We start from the raw sequence: 15041 nt of genomic DNA on the forward strand, positions 1-15041 counted from the left end.
GACTGATTTTCTTTCCAGGTGAACCAACACATTGATTAGTCAGGAGCGTGAACACGCACACGCGCGAGCGCGCACACACACACGCGCACACACACACACCCCCTCCTTGGAGCCCTTGACGCGCCACCACAAAGCAATTTGTCCACACGAAGTCGCCGCTGTTCCTGCCGCCGCTGGGGAGGTTCTCGCCTCCAATCCAGGAAGCCAGCGCCAGAGGACGAGCGGGCGGAGGCAAGATGCCGTCCCGGCTCCGGCACTGCGGCTCCACCAGGAGCCCCGGGCTCCCCGCCCCCTCCCTCCCCCACCCCCTCCCTCCCCCCACCCCTCCCCGCCGCGGCCCCCGCCCCGGTGCCCGCAGCCCGCGGTGCCGCAGCTGCCCGGCCGCCCCTACCTGCGGGACACGAACGGCGAGGGAAGGGAGCGGCCCCCAGCCTGCGCCAACTCTTGCCTCCTTGGCCCGCCGCGCTCCGCGGAGCCCTGAAGTGGCCGCCACGGACGCTCGGAGCAGAGTGCTCAGGAGCGCGGAGGAAAAGGCCACGCAGCGCGCCCGGAGTCGCGGGCCCAAGGCGAGCGAGCCCGTCCGCCTCCCTCCCACCCCGCCCGCGAGACTAAGTCTCCGCGCCGCGCACGCCGGGCCGGCGGCCGGCGCCCCGGGCCTGGGCGGGGGCTGCTCCAGGGCGGCCCGGGCAAGGCGCGGTCTCCTGCCTGGCGGTCCTCCCGCGTCCGCCGGGAGCCGGCCCCAGTGCGGCGGCGACGCGAAGCGCGACCCTGAGGGCGCGGGGGCACCGGGGGCGTTACTACCTTGAGGGCTCCGCGCCGCTTGGTAAGGCTCCTCCCGGGCACTCGGGGATTTATGTCTTCGGGGCACGGGGGTGTCTTTCCTGGGCCCCCTCCTCTGCCCTCCCTCCCCTTCTCGGCTGTTGGGCTCCTTCTCTCCACTCCCAGTTGCAGAGTCGAGCTGCGTTATTTAATAATCCTCCTGCTCCTCCTGCCTGCGCCAGCAGAGCTGCTCTGCCTGAGCCACCGCTTCCCAGTCAGTCATGTTGTGGAGAGAGACGCGGATTGGCAGTCGGTCGGCGACTGTTTGCGGTGAGAGAGAGAAGAGCAGAGCAAGAGGAGGGCAGAGGAGGGACGTGGGGAGGCGCTTCCAAGTGTGTGAGTGCGCGGAGTGTGACTGAGTGGGGGACACTAGAGTCACCTCCTCGGCAGGCCGCGCTCCCAGACTGTGAGGGGGGCGGCGGCGAGCGCGGCCTTTTATAAGGGCCCGGGGGGAGGGGTGAAGCTGGGGAGGGGGTGGTTTCGAGGGCGGCGCCCGGCCAACTACGTCCGCGGGTTACCACGCACGCATACTCATACATTAAGGCGCGCACACCCACGGCTGGCCCGTAGCTGAGTTTTCGTTTTTAGGGGAAGCTGTAACCGACCGTTCTGACTTGGCTTTCCTCTCGGCCCATCCTCAAATGTATGTCGAGTCCAAGTGCACTGGCAGGTCAAGACTGAAAAAGAGGGGGAATCTGAAGCTTTCTTTGCAAAGGGACCGAGGCAATACTGAAAATGCACCGTATCTTTTCTCTCCCAACCAGATGCTATCTTCATTCTCTTCTACCTCCCAGGGAGGAAATTGTGAGATCCTTTCTCCTCTTTTTCTTCTCACCCAGGCTATTCACATTCTGACACATCTTTTCCCTCAAAGGCCGCAAGGAAAGAAACCTAGCTTCTTTTATCTAAGCAGATCACACCTCCCAGGAAATATTTACAGCAGTCAGTTCTTCTGTAAGATAACAGAAGCACTGGGACTGTGACTTGAAGGGGAACTTGTGTTCCTACACGTAAGGTCCTCAACAACACGGGAATTACAAACAGAACCAGCTACCGTTTTAACATCATTTGACTGATGGCCCTCTGGAGAAATTTTGCCATTTTAGTGATGGAGAAGACTTCTGATGCATGGTGCTGCGGTTTACCTAATTTATTTTCCCTAGATCTTCTCTCCTATTGCACTGCCTCATTTCCTTTTAGGTTTGCCATGGGTCCTGAACTCTCCCATCCATCCGCTTCTTCATCTCCGCTCCTGTGTATTTATGTCTTTAGCAGGCCAGACAGCTGATGGAGTGCATTTAACTCTGTGTGTGTGTTGGAAACATTTTTTAAACCAATTCTGGTGGCTTGTAGGACCATTTCTAGATAGATAATGCATCCCCAATATCAAGTTTGTACACCTACCATCAGCTCCCTTACACTTTAACTGCCCTCCTGCCCACAGTATAGGATCTTTGTGATCTGGTGCACTACTGTATTAGCAAACAGCTTACAGGAATCAAGAACCTATGCTTTTATGCTTGTGTGTGTGTGTGAGAGAGAGCATTGTAAACAATCTGGTAACAATCTGACTTATGAATTGTGAATATATTGAGTGTAAAAGAAAGATGTACTTCTTGAATGAGTATTAATGGTCAATGTGTATTTTGGTATAGGGGCAACCCTGCTTTGAGGTGACAACTGTGGGAAACTTTCTTTATAAATGTAACAAAAGAAAGTTAAGAATTATCTAAGAGGCTAGGGTTGACAGCTTAGTTTTTATATCTGTTTATTAGTAGCTGTGACCATTGCTATGTCCTTAGGTTTTTGGTGTATGCTGGCCCATTACATATTCTCCATTTATTTTGCCTTTACTATTGATTTTCCTTTCCCCTAATTCTTCCATGTCTCATACAAACAGTTTAGAATCCAACAAAGTCCACTAAAAGTGGCTTAAGCTTATAATGAAGAAAGGGGAGCAAAGTTGGAACCAGCAGACACATATCAATAACATACACATACAGTATAGTTCCTCTGATTAAGCACTGTTAAAGGGATATGCTAACAAAAGATGTTGAGATTTAATGTGTATGGGCCCGGTGAAAAAGCTTATCATTTCTTCAGTTTTATACATCAGGAAAGTCAGATTTGGAGAGGGCACGTAGTTAACCACAGGTCACGTACAGATTAAATGATGCAGCTGCAACTCAACCTGTCTGCCTTACTCTACTGCCTCCCATTCAGAATACCTGGCTTAGTTAAGAGTTTTAATAGTTTCTTTAGAGCTTTTGATAATTATGAAATAAGCTGATCTACAATCCCTTGGCATTTTTCTTTCAACCTCCCTCCTTCTTTTTCTAACGCAAGAATTGTTTACAAAATGTTCAGGTTTTTTAGGGTTAGGCAAGAATTTTAAAAGTCCTAACTACTTAGATTTAAAGATGAAAAAAATTAGGAAGCTTTCCCAAAAGTCCTGACTAAAGGAATCCTGCTGTTGCTGCAAAAGTAAATTTTGTAGAAGAGCTATTCCTGATCTGAACTTTTGAACTTAGCAAATAAATATGTGGTTTATTTAAGAACTATAAATAAGCATTTAAGAAAAAAGTTTTTTCCCTTTAAGGATGATGCTCAATCATACTTGGCAAGTGTTTGGTGCTTTTATTGTCTCAGTTCCTATTGATTTGATTGTCATCACTAATGATAATTTAATAATGACTCTATGTTACATTCCTCAAAATTATATATTAGACCAGATTATTTCAAGGGCATTTTTGGTAACCACAACTGATTGTAATTTTCACACTCTCAATTGCATTCCATAATTAGTGAGAACCATGAAAATCTGTCAATTGCCTTTATTCATTAAGGTATTAAATAAAGCCAATACTTCTCACTTAATTTTATAACAATTTTGCTCATCAAATGAAGCCCAGAATTCATATACACTAGACCAGTAAGACATATGAAAATAAATAACCTAAAACACATTTCTGAAAAGTTGATTCATTTTAACTATTTTGTATTTTTTAAACCTATACTAAAAACCCATTTATAAATTATAATGAGCTACATTTTAGAAGTTAAATAAATGAATTAGTCTCTTTTAAGATTGTTTAATGTTTCAAGTAGAATTTGCCACTTTGCTACACTTTCCATGATACAATTTTTGTTGTGATAGGAAAACAGAAAGTTAATGACTCTTTCCAATTTGTTCATTTTCATCTTTTATGCTTGCTGCTGTTTGGTTCCCAAGTGCATTTAACTGGCAAGTTCAATGAAGATTTGGCATTGTACCATCTGATGAAAGCAGAAAAATTAGGTTGCCAATTACATATGTGCCCCTTATGTGCACTGAATTCCCACTGAAATGATGAGCCAAATTAGAAATTCTTCAGTAGTGGTACCTAAAAAGTAAAATTAGTGTCTAGGGAAGGAACGGAGATAATTTTTCTTTCCAACCCTATTACTATAATAAAAGTCATAAGATATTTTAGAAAATGAATTACCCTTAAAACATTTGCAAAACGTTTGTAGGTGAAGTATCAGAAAACAAATTTAAAAGTTGTGTTTTCTTCTGTCCTAGTTGTTTTATCATCCTTTGATTTACTGCATACTCTGTCATGATTATTCAATCATAATGAAGAAAGTTAAATGAAGAACCAATTCTCCCCTTTGCTTTAGCCGAATAGTATAAAAGAAATGAAAAAAATACGAATATGATACTAACATTCTGGATTTTTTCCATATTACTAAAAGGGAAAATATCTTTTTGTGACAACTGTTATAAAGTTAAGGTGGCATTATGGGCACCTTAGAGCAGCAGGAGCCTTTATGGAGATCAAGGCTGAAATCTGCACTGGTTTGAAGACCAAGGACTGATGAGAAAGTGTAGGACAGAAGATGGGAGGACAGATTCAACTGCAGTGCAGGGTCCACAGAGTGCAGGAAAAAATTCTATTTTAACATGGAAAACTCTCTTAATTGGGGCAAGCTGTCAGGTAGACAGGACACTAGTAGAAGAAAAATTAAGACAGAATTATTTTTCAGAAATCTGGTAGTGGCTACTATCCTTGGTAAACTGTCTTTTTGCAGCAGAAATTCTGCCTGGTGGCAGAACAGCAGGATCTATCCTTGCCCTTGCTCTGTGGAGGAAACTGAAAGGACAGGCAGGTCAACTGCCAGGATTTCAGAGAGGAATCCTCGCCAGAAGCTAAGCCCAGATGACTGGGTCAAAATACTCACTGCAGGAGCTGTCTTTGATCTGGGAACTACACAGACACAAAGGATTTGTCCTGTGGGGCAGACACGGTAGCAAGACGATTAAGGTGAAAGTAAGCCACTGCCCTTGTCACTGGGCTACCATGTTCCAGGTTTACAATCTGATCTAATTCTGAGACCATTTGATGGGCCGATGGGATGGAAAGCAAAGGGTGTGGAGAGGCATCGCTTACTCTGAAACTGAGGAAATCCTCAGTTTCCAGGGGAAAATATCTAGAGAACTCAACTCTAGAGAACTCAAAAAAGTTGAGGTGGCAGAAGGAAAGAACTGGCATCAACACTGATGTTCTCTGAATTTACACCTCTCTCTCATTTAAGGGAGACAAACTGTATTAAAATTGATATTTATCAACATAAAACCAAAGGAGTCCTTATAAGCAGGTTCACCAGTAGAAACTTTTGCTTTTCTATAATTTCCTTATCTTTGTATCTATTTCCAAATATGATTGATGAGGTCTTATGGAAAATGATCTCAAGATTTCTCACCTTCATATGAGGTGATTTTCATCTTTGAATACTTGTTTTGTTCTGGTTGCAATATTAAAAAAAATATTTAACCCAATAAATTGGTTCATTTGTTGATGCCTGAGTCACATTTATCAAAGTGACTTTTCCATTGGGCATTGGAGCTGTTCTACTATGACTGTCCCCAGGCATCTATGTGTTTGTAGGCATTTCATTAAAATAAATAGAACAGGACAGATTTTTGAGAGAAATCATCAGTTAAGTCATCTCTAAAATAGTATACTGATTGAAATCTGAAACTAACAATAAATCTATGCATAAATCATATAAATAGATCTAGTTATAACAATAGAAGAACTATAATAAAATTGTAATAGTACTCTTGTACTATTTAGATATATAGCAAAAATAGACAAGGCTAATAAAATAATCTAAACCATATTAAACCAGTACTTAAGCAGGTTGGAAACTGGTCTTGCCATCTGTCAGTTTCTATACTGGCAGTTTCACAAATGAGATCTCTTTTTAACAAAACATCACAGCAGGAGATACAGACATGTGAATTGTAATTAAAATGTGAAAAATGCATTTTCTAGTCTTTGTCATTTATATAAAGCTTCTCTTATATTGTGAAATTCTAGACTTAGGAAGTCATACAACATGGAAGTCATTTTTATTTTGCCAAATCTATACATTGCTGACCATAATTTTAACTTCAGTAAGAAATGCATATGCTATCATAAATTGAATTGTGTTTTCCTTATGTCTGGTTCACACAGTAATGAGATTCAATTATTTTTTTAATCATCCAAATGTAGAAGATGAAGAGGAATAATTTGTATATTTCTATTCAGTCTAGATCTGCTAAGGACTAATGTATTGCTTTATTTTTACTTACTATTATATTCTGTAAATAAAAATGATATTGAATTTTATTTGCTTTCTTGGAAAAAAAACTAAATAAGATACTTAATTCTGTAATGAAAAAGTTGTCTAAATTTTATATCTGGTGAATAATAGTTTTCCTGGTTTCAGAGCATTTATATAAAATACAAACCAAAATATGCAAATGTAACTATGGCTAATGCTATATATTGCTATATATTAATTGTTACGTAGTGAATAAGTGTTCAAGAAATCAATGATAGCATAATTCAAGTTAACATATTAACCAAACCTAAAATAACACATTTACATTCAAATAGATCTTAGTTGTTGTTTTTTTTTTTTTTTCACTCTCCATCTTCAACATCTGGAATGTTTTCTAGAAATTTAAGTTAAAGCTAGCATTGTGTTCTAAACATTTGTCATTATGGGACTTATTATGTGTATGTATGTATTATACATCCAAACACATTCACACCCCTAACTTATCTTTGGGGTGCAACAATGCTTTTCTTTGTACTGTCATCACTTACAACTTTCCTTCAAATGTTAACATTTTAACAAAACAAAATGCATATTGAGAAAGGAGTGAGTTATTATATCACTATGTAATTGTGTGTTTCAAATACAGCTGTTATAAAATATCCCTTCTCATTTATATACACTTCTTATAATGAGAAGTTGAAACTGTTGTGATGGAGTGGTAAGGTTTATGTCCCTTCGGCTTGACCTGAGCAGACTTTTGTGACTGCCTCCACTACTAGAATACAGTGAAAAAGATGCTGTAAAATTTCCTAGGCTAGGTCATAAAATTGCTCTTTACTTTATCCTTGTTCTCTGGGTACTATTGCTCTCAGAACTAATCACCTGCTGTAGAGAACCCACACAACCCATGCAAAAGCCCACACTGAGAGGAACGGATGCCTTTAGCCCTCAGCACTATCTGACGGACTTCACATGCAACCAGCACCACTTTGCCAGCCATGGAAGTGAGCCACTTTGGTAGCAGATCCTCCAGCTCCAAGTCTATCTACTCCAGCCAGCCATGTGAAGCAGAGACAAGCTGTATTAATTTTTACTGCTGCAGACAAAATTACTGCAAACATAGCGGCTTAAAATAAATAGCAATTTATTAGAACATGGTTTTGTAGGTCAGAACTCTGGGAAGATGTGGCTAGTTCTCTGCTCATTGTCACAAGCCTGAAATCAGCTCATCTAGGGGCTCGGGGCACAAATCAGCTTCCCTGCTCTTTCTGGTTGTTGGCAGAATTCAGTTTCTTGCAGTTAGACAGCTGACATCTCTGTTTCTTTTACGCGTGGCTCCCTCCATCCCCAGGCCAGCAACAGCAGCTTTGAACTCACATGCTTCAAAGCTTTAACTTCTACCAGCAGAGAAAACTCTCCGATTAGAATATAAGCCAATGGTGGGCTCATGACTTATTTACTTACTTCTTCAGTGCCCAGTAATGGGTCCTTGAGGGAGACGAGGGGTGGTGCATATTACTAAAGATTTCTTCTCTTTATCATTTCTTGAAAAGTGTATATAATGGAGAAACCTTATTGTTCATTATTCCTTCAAGAGCCTTTGCTTTCCTCCAAACTATTCTCAGTCGTTTGACAACTGTTACTGAATTGACTTTAAAAATGAAGGCTGGAGGCATCACTGGGGCCACTCAACCAAGTACTACTCAGTCAGAGGAAGCAGTGAGGTGAGATTTGATGCAACAGCTCAGCAGGTTGTCTTAGCCTGTTCGGCTGTTATAAAATACCATAGACTAGGTGGCTTATAAACCACAAAAATTTATTTTTCATAGTTCTGGAGACTGGGGAGTCCAAGATCAGGGCACCAGTATGATCATGCTCTGATGAGGGCCCTCTTTCTGATTCAGAGCTGGTACCTTCTACCTGTGTCCTCCCATGCTGGAAGGAGGGGGGATTTTTGTGGGGGTCTCTTTTCCAAGAACACTAATCCCATTCGTGAGGGTCGACCCTCATTACCTTAGCATCCCCCAACTCCTGATACTATTACATTGGGCATTGGGACATAAGAGTTTTGGGAGAGCACAAACATTCAAACCATAGCAAAGGTCAAGACTGTAAAAAGATACAGGAAACCCCAGAATAAATTCAACTGTGCCCTGGAGCTTTAAATGATGTTGGAAATGAGATATGATACTTTGGATCACCATTTTTATCTTTTGGATTCATTAACAGTTATTAATTAATTAGTTTTCTCCTTTTCCATATATTGTGGCATGTTTATGGATGAAAGCTCCAGTCAACAGAATATCACATCTCTGAAAAATAACAAGGGATTTTAGTCATCAGGTGTTTCTGGCACAAGGCTGAATCATAGGAAGTAAACACTGAACAATAATATAAAAGGATAAAAATAAAGGGAAGAAAAACAAAACTCATCATGAAGTAACTCCATTGGTAGTCCTAGTTGGAAAGAATTCCTAGATAAGTGAATCATAATCATTTATGTAGCCATGTGTCAACAAGTGATACTTTTTTTTCTCGAAAACCAAACTAAAAGTGACAGGCTGAGCATGAGCTGAAGCATACTGAAGAAGCATTTCACTAACACGACACATGAGAATAATTTGAAAATCTAGATTAACTGCTAATTTCTCACCAATCTTGTGTTCTTTAATATCTACAAAACATCATTGCTTAGAATCATAGGGAAGTAAATGTAAAGGGATTTTAGTCATTCAGAAAATTTGTATGGCAGATAGTAGACAAGCTAAATATTAGGGATATCAAAATTGGGGGGAAATTCTTGTAATTGAGACAGTCATGATAACAAATAATTAGAATACAATGTACTGTGAACTAAAAAGAGTATAAAACCAGTTACTCCTTGCTTTCAAGGAAATAACCGTCCAGTAATAGACATGTTATAACAAATGATTACTTTAGTTAACTCTCAGTCCTCATTTTACTTTGGCAGATTTTGGATTGGAGTGACTTTGTACTGTGTTGATATAACTAAAACTGGAATTGTGTTTCCTAGAATTCCCTTCCCGATATGGTTCTGCTTTAAGGTTGGCCAAAAGAGAAGCCTTCATGAGATCTGGAAGGAAGAAAGGCAGCAGCAGCTGTATTACATGCTGAAGGACAGTGTAGGAAACCAGGCACTGTGTCAGCTCATGCTCCTTGTTGACCTGCAGGCTCACCTTGTTTGGTTTGGGGCAGCAGTTGCGCGTGCAGATCCCTCAGCTCCTGCCAGACCTCCTTTATCCTCTCACACTGTGTGTGTACAGGTTCGTGGGAGGCTCTTTTGTGAAGCCTCTTTCTGCAGATCACTATCTGCATATCCCTTGTAGTGTAGGAGTTGGAAGTGGTGAGAAACAGATATAGGTAGAGACTGTCTTTTGGGGAACCACTTTATCCAGTTTGTCCCAGTTGATGTAGGTAGAGACTGTCTCTTGGAAGTCTAATTTATCCTGAGGATTCTAGTTTGTCCCAGCTGGCTACCAGTCTACCCAGCTTTTCATCCCAAATGCCAGTTCTGCTGATCTTAGTGACTTTAAGCCCACCGTTGGAGCAGTGGCAACAGGCTTCCATCGCCTTCTGTCAGCTCCCACAGCTGCATACAGTCTGGTCCCTGTAATGAATCCTTATTCCATATTACTCATATTGATCCTGCCTTTCTAGTGAGATACATACTTACTTTAATACATTTTGTAGAAAGAACCAAAGGAGTACTGAAGATTGGATGCAGATGGTGAGGAAAGAGAAGAGTCAAAATGACTAAATCATAAATTAACATGATAATTTTAGTAATTCTATTTGAGCTATTTCTTCCATTTGGCTTCTGGGACACCATCCTTATGCATTCTCAGTCTCCTTTGCTGGATTCAAATCACTTACATGACTCCTGCATCTGGAGTGTTCCAAGACTCAAGATTTAAACTTCTGTTTTCTATTTAGCTCACTTCTTTGGTGAGCTCATTGAGGCTCAGAGGTTTAGTACCATATGAATGCTTATAACAACCACATTTGTATCTCTAGCCCTGACCTCCTAATTCATGCCTAACTGCCTACTTGTCATCTCTGCTTTTTCATAGAAGCATCTCAAACTTAAAAATACACAAAGCTTCTGAATTCTTCTGAAACCTCTCTGTATACAGTCTTCCCCATCATAGTCAATGGCAACGTCTACTCTTGCAGTTGTTTGTGTTGAAGACCTTCGGGTCATTTCTAGTTTCTCTTTTTCTCTTACAATGCGTATCTAGTTTGTCAGTAAATCCTGTTGGCTTTATCGTCACATGACATAGAGTATTCAGCCACTTCTCCAAACTTTCACTTGCTATGACCTAGTTTAAGCCACCATCATCTTTCACCCAGGTTACTGTGACAGCTTTCTAACTAATCTCTACATCTACCTCTGTCCCTCGCAGTATAGCCTCAAAACAGAACTAGCATGTTAAAATCAAAGTCAGATCATGCCACTGTTTTGCTCAAAATCCTACGATGGCGTCCCATCTCACCGAGAGTAAAAGAATGGTCTATAGGCCCTTCATGTCATAACCCCTGCCCGCAATCTTGATCCTGTACCACCACTACTGTTTTTCTGTTGCATTTGTCTCTGTGCATTCTCTTCCTGGATGCATGCAGGAGAACTTCCTTACTTTCTTTCAGACTAGCTCAAATGTCACTTCAATGACACTTTCTCTGGCCATTTTGTCTAAAACAGTAATTCCACACTCCACACATGCTCAGATCCACTTCTGGGCCCCTTGTCTGCTTTATTTCTCCTTAGTATTTATCTCTAAACCAATGTGTATTATTATATGTATTCTTATATATGTCTGTTCCCCTCCCCAGAATAATAAAAGATAATGAGGACAAGGATGTTTCTTCCCTACCCCTCTGCCACCCTGTCTTTAGAGGAATGCCTTGCATAGAGTGACCCTCAGTAAATATTTGTTAAATGCAGAATAAATCACGAATAAAAGTATCAAGTCATCAATTCAATGACAGAAGCACATACAAGAAATAAATCAGGGGACAGAAAGGGTTTCAACATGACCTTCACTGACTATCCTGAACAATAAAAACAATTCTTGTCATTTTATACACACTTTTAAAAGATTTTGTATGGGATTTTTTTCCTAATTAATCTCAGTATTTATGAGGCATGTGGTAATTGAGAAATGTGTCTTCACAGTAATTCTAAAAGCAGATGGCATTCATTCATTTATTCATTCAGTCCACAAATATTTATTGAGTGTCTACTATGTGCCAGCAGCTAGATACAAAGGTGAATAATGAAATATTCACAAACTTTAATTAAACCTTGGCAATGTGCTAGGCAGAGTGCTAAAGTATGGAGATAGAGAAATAAAAGTTACAGTCCAAAGAGCTGAGGATCTAATAGGAAAGACAAATAAATAGACAGTTACTAAACTTTGTGAAAAGGGCATAGCAAGTGCAAAATGGAATGTTTTGTATGATTTAATATAGGTATGAATAATCCAGATTTAAGGGCTGGGTTATCAGGGAAGGAATTCTATCAAATGTTAGTGTCTGGCCTGAGTTCTAAAAATTATCTTGTTTTACTAGATAAACTTCGTTAGGCAAATGGCAGCAAAAAGATTATTTTATTCTTTGTGTTTAATAAATATTTGTTAATTTTCTAGTATTTGAATAACCTTGTATTTGGAAGTATTATTTCAATAAACATTAAATGTATGAAACTGTACATTTTATTTTTTTATTTTTATTACTAATTTAAAATAAGATGCAATGGACCACTCAGAAGTCTTAAATGTTCTTCCAGATTCATATGGACAATATGGAAAATATTTATGCCACTTATATATTTGAGAATCTCTGCTCATGGAAAATAACACTGTGGATACATATTATCGGAAACAATAAAAATAAAATATTACAGTTCTGTAATTTCTCTTTTTCCTTGAGGCTCGATAGGTGAGGAAAAACACAATTTTCTGGTCAATTTGTAATTTATTTAATTTTGTATTTAGTTGCTTACATCAAAACATTAATTTTTTGGTTTTGAAATCCTGTGTTCAAGTAAAATGCCTAAATGGAGAAGATAATGTACTGTTTTGCAGAAGCATTGTATGATGGAAAAGTTGTTTAAATTATACATTTGGTGCAAACCCTGGGGCTGCTACTTGGGGGACGCAAATTAGAAGCAGACAATCATCAAGTTTAAATTGAATCAATTTTCCTGTACTCAAATGTGATGCTAATGTGCATATTTCACTCAATATTTTTATACGTCATAATTTTTTTGAGGCAGTTCTATTTTTGTTCATATCCTGCATAAAACAACAGCCTCAAAATATAGGTCAGGGTGTTACTGATTGCTTAGAGCAAGCACACACTTGGGAAATTCCTTCTCCTAAAGATTCACCTAAAGAAAGATAGGTGTTTGAACTTTTTGACATTCTGATGTCAAGTTATAAAATCTCTAAAAGTCTACATGTTTTATATATAAGCACATATGAGCATCAACTATAAACAATGAGCATCTGCTTAAATGAGATTCATATCTAAATTTTTAAGGATTATACATTAACTTAGATCTTTTAAGAATACCACAGCCTGATAAAATCAGATCATACAGATAAAGCATTAGTTACCCACAAAAAATTTCACTTTTTTCTTATATTATAATGTCCAGATTAATGCTATTTATATGGACATTAATGTATCTGGACATTTATTAATATATTATTTGCAATAATATGACTCACCTGCTCTTCCAGTTCAGGGCATGAAACTGATTCTTCTGTTATCTGTTCACTTTGATATTTTTCTTCTAATGAAGGTACATCTATGCTCACTGTGTTAATGTTCAGTTCTCCTAGGAAAAGTATGCCTAGAGCCTAGATGATTAACTACTTCTTGAAAAATATTTTTTAAAGGAAAACATAAGTGCTGAAGCATATAGAATATTAAAAATGTGTTCATTAACAAAAATAAATTTAAAATGAGAGTGGTTTTATATCTCCAGGGCAATAGCAAGTTATGCCTCAACAATCTGCATGAATTTATGTCCCTAAATGTTGTTCTATTTAGCACTCTACAAAACCTGTAGAATCGTATCAGTATACATAACATTTTGGGGAGACATCACTCACTAAAGGTGTTTCTCTTATTCCTTAACTTAAAAAATTTAAGGCATTATAGGTGTTTAATTCAGGTAACTGCAAGTATTTAATTCTTTTGCAGAATATATAGCAGAGGTATACAAATACCTCTATATAATGCTTTTCAGGGGAAAGGACTCCTTGACATAAAAAAAAGTGAAGCAACTGTTTTTAAGAATAAATAAAATATTTCTTTGTTTTCTATACTTTCAATAGCATATGCTCTTCTCTTCCTTCTGCTACTCCTGTTTCTTCTTCTTGTTACCATTCCTCCCGCTCCTATTTCTATCTCTTTGTCATTATGATTGACTTCCTTCAGCTGAGACCTTACTCATATGGTGGATACTGTGTTAGTTCTTCTAATGTCTTAACCAAAATAAATACATTTTGAAGTAAAATCAAGCACAGGATGGACTCTGCCCTTATTAATTCCTTGACTGGGTTAAGCATGTAACTCTGTAAGAATTAAGCTAACAGTTGATAAGTACACTATTTACAACATCAGAAAGCCTGCCTCCAAATTCTTAGAACATTTTCCCATAGGATAATGTAATATACCAGACAGAGTTTATCAGGGAATATTGGCTGCTTAGGCAGCATTCTACTGCCATCAAAGAAAGAGAGTCACCATCTGAATTACTTCCTTTCACATTCTATAATCACAAACTATCCTCACCTTGGTTAAAAGAAAAAAAGGTATGTTTAGATACTGCACATCTCTACCTTAACAAAACAAAACAATAACCAAAACTGAAAACAGAGGGGTGGTGGGAGGGATCATATACCCTGTTGCTTAAATAGAGGGCACATCTTATGAAAAATCAAAAAATATGGCCCTATTGTGTAAATAAGGGAAAGAAATACAGGCATAACATCCAAGAAGAGGCCATACACGTAGTGATTGAGATCACTGGTTTTGCAGATTCTGCAGAACTGGCATCAAATCCGTGCTTCACATTTAATCAGCAGAGCAACTTTGGGTGAGCTAGTTACCTCGCGAGTCCTCAGCTTCCACATACATAAAATGACAGTAGTTACAGCCTGTACTGTCACTGGGTGTACGAAGGAATTAAATAAGAGGGCATGAGAGTGTTCAGCACAGTACCTAAACAAGTAGTCAGTATATGGTATCTTGTTATTAATACGCACTAAAGCTAAATTGCTAAATCAATAAATATATAAATTTCTCTAACTGTGCAACTAAATATGTAGAACTCCAAATTACCCTTTCTAACATAAGTAAGTAGTGAAAAACGTGAATCACATTATTTTTTGGCATTTGCCAGAATATAGCTAGCTTTATTTTCTAAACATAACATCTGTTAAGAAGAAACATGTTTCCAACTACTCAATAAATATTTATTGAACACCTAGGATTTGTCAATCACTATTCTAAGACCAGATTGGAGATAAAACAGTGGACAAGGAAGGTAGGACTCTTGCTTTCCTGGAGTTTACTTTCTAGTCAGAAGAATGGGGTAG

At 39.2% G+C, this 15041-nt stretch overlaps 1 protein-coding gene across 2 annotated transcripts in view; it reads right to left on the minus strand.

Annotated features, from left to right (window-relative positions):
* CCSER1 (coiled-coil serine rich protein 1) overlaps nt 1-1227 on the minus strand; it is a 1130224-nt gene extending 1128997 nt beyond the window's left edge. The window contains exon 1 of one of the 2 annotated variants that reach the window (XM_072940467.1): nt 802-1196. The gene's annotated coding sequence lies outside the window, so the exon portion shown is untranslated. Of the gene's footprint in view, nt 1-801 lie in introns of both variants that reach the window. The other variant, XM_031689979.2, reaches the window with a different exon arrangement.
* Between the last annotated feature and the right edge of the window lie 13814 nt (nt 1228-15041).

This window comes from Vicugna pacos, chromosome 2 (assembly GCF_048564905.1).
Source record: "Vicugna pacos chromosome 2, VicPac4, whole genome shotgun sequence".
Classification (NCBI taxonomy): Eukaryota; Metazoa; Chordata; class Mammalia; order Artiodactyla; family Camelidae; genus Vicugna; species Vicugna pacos.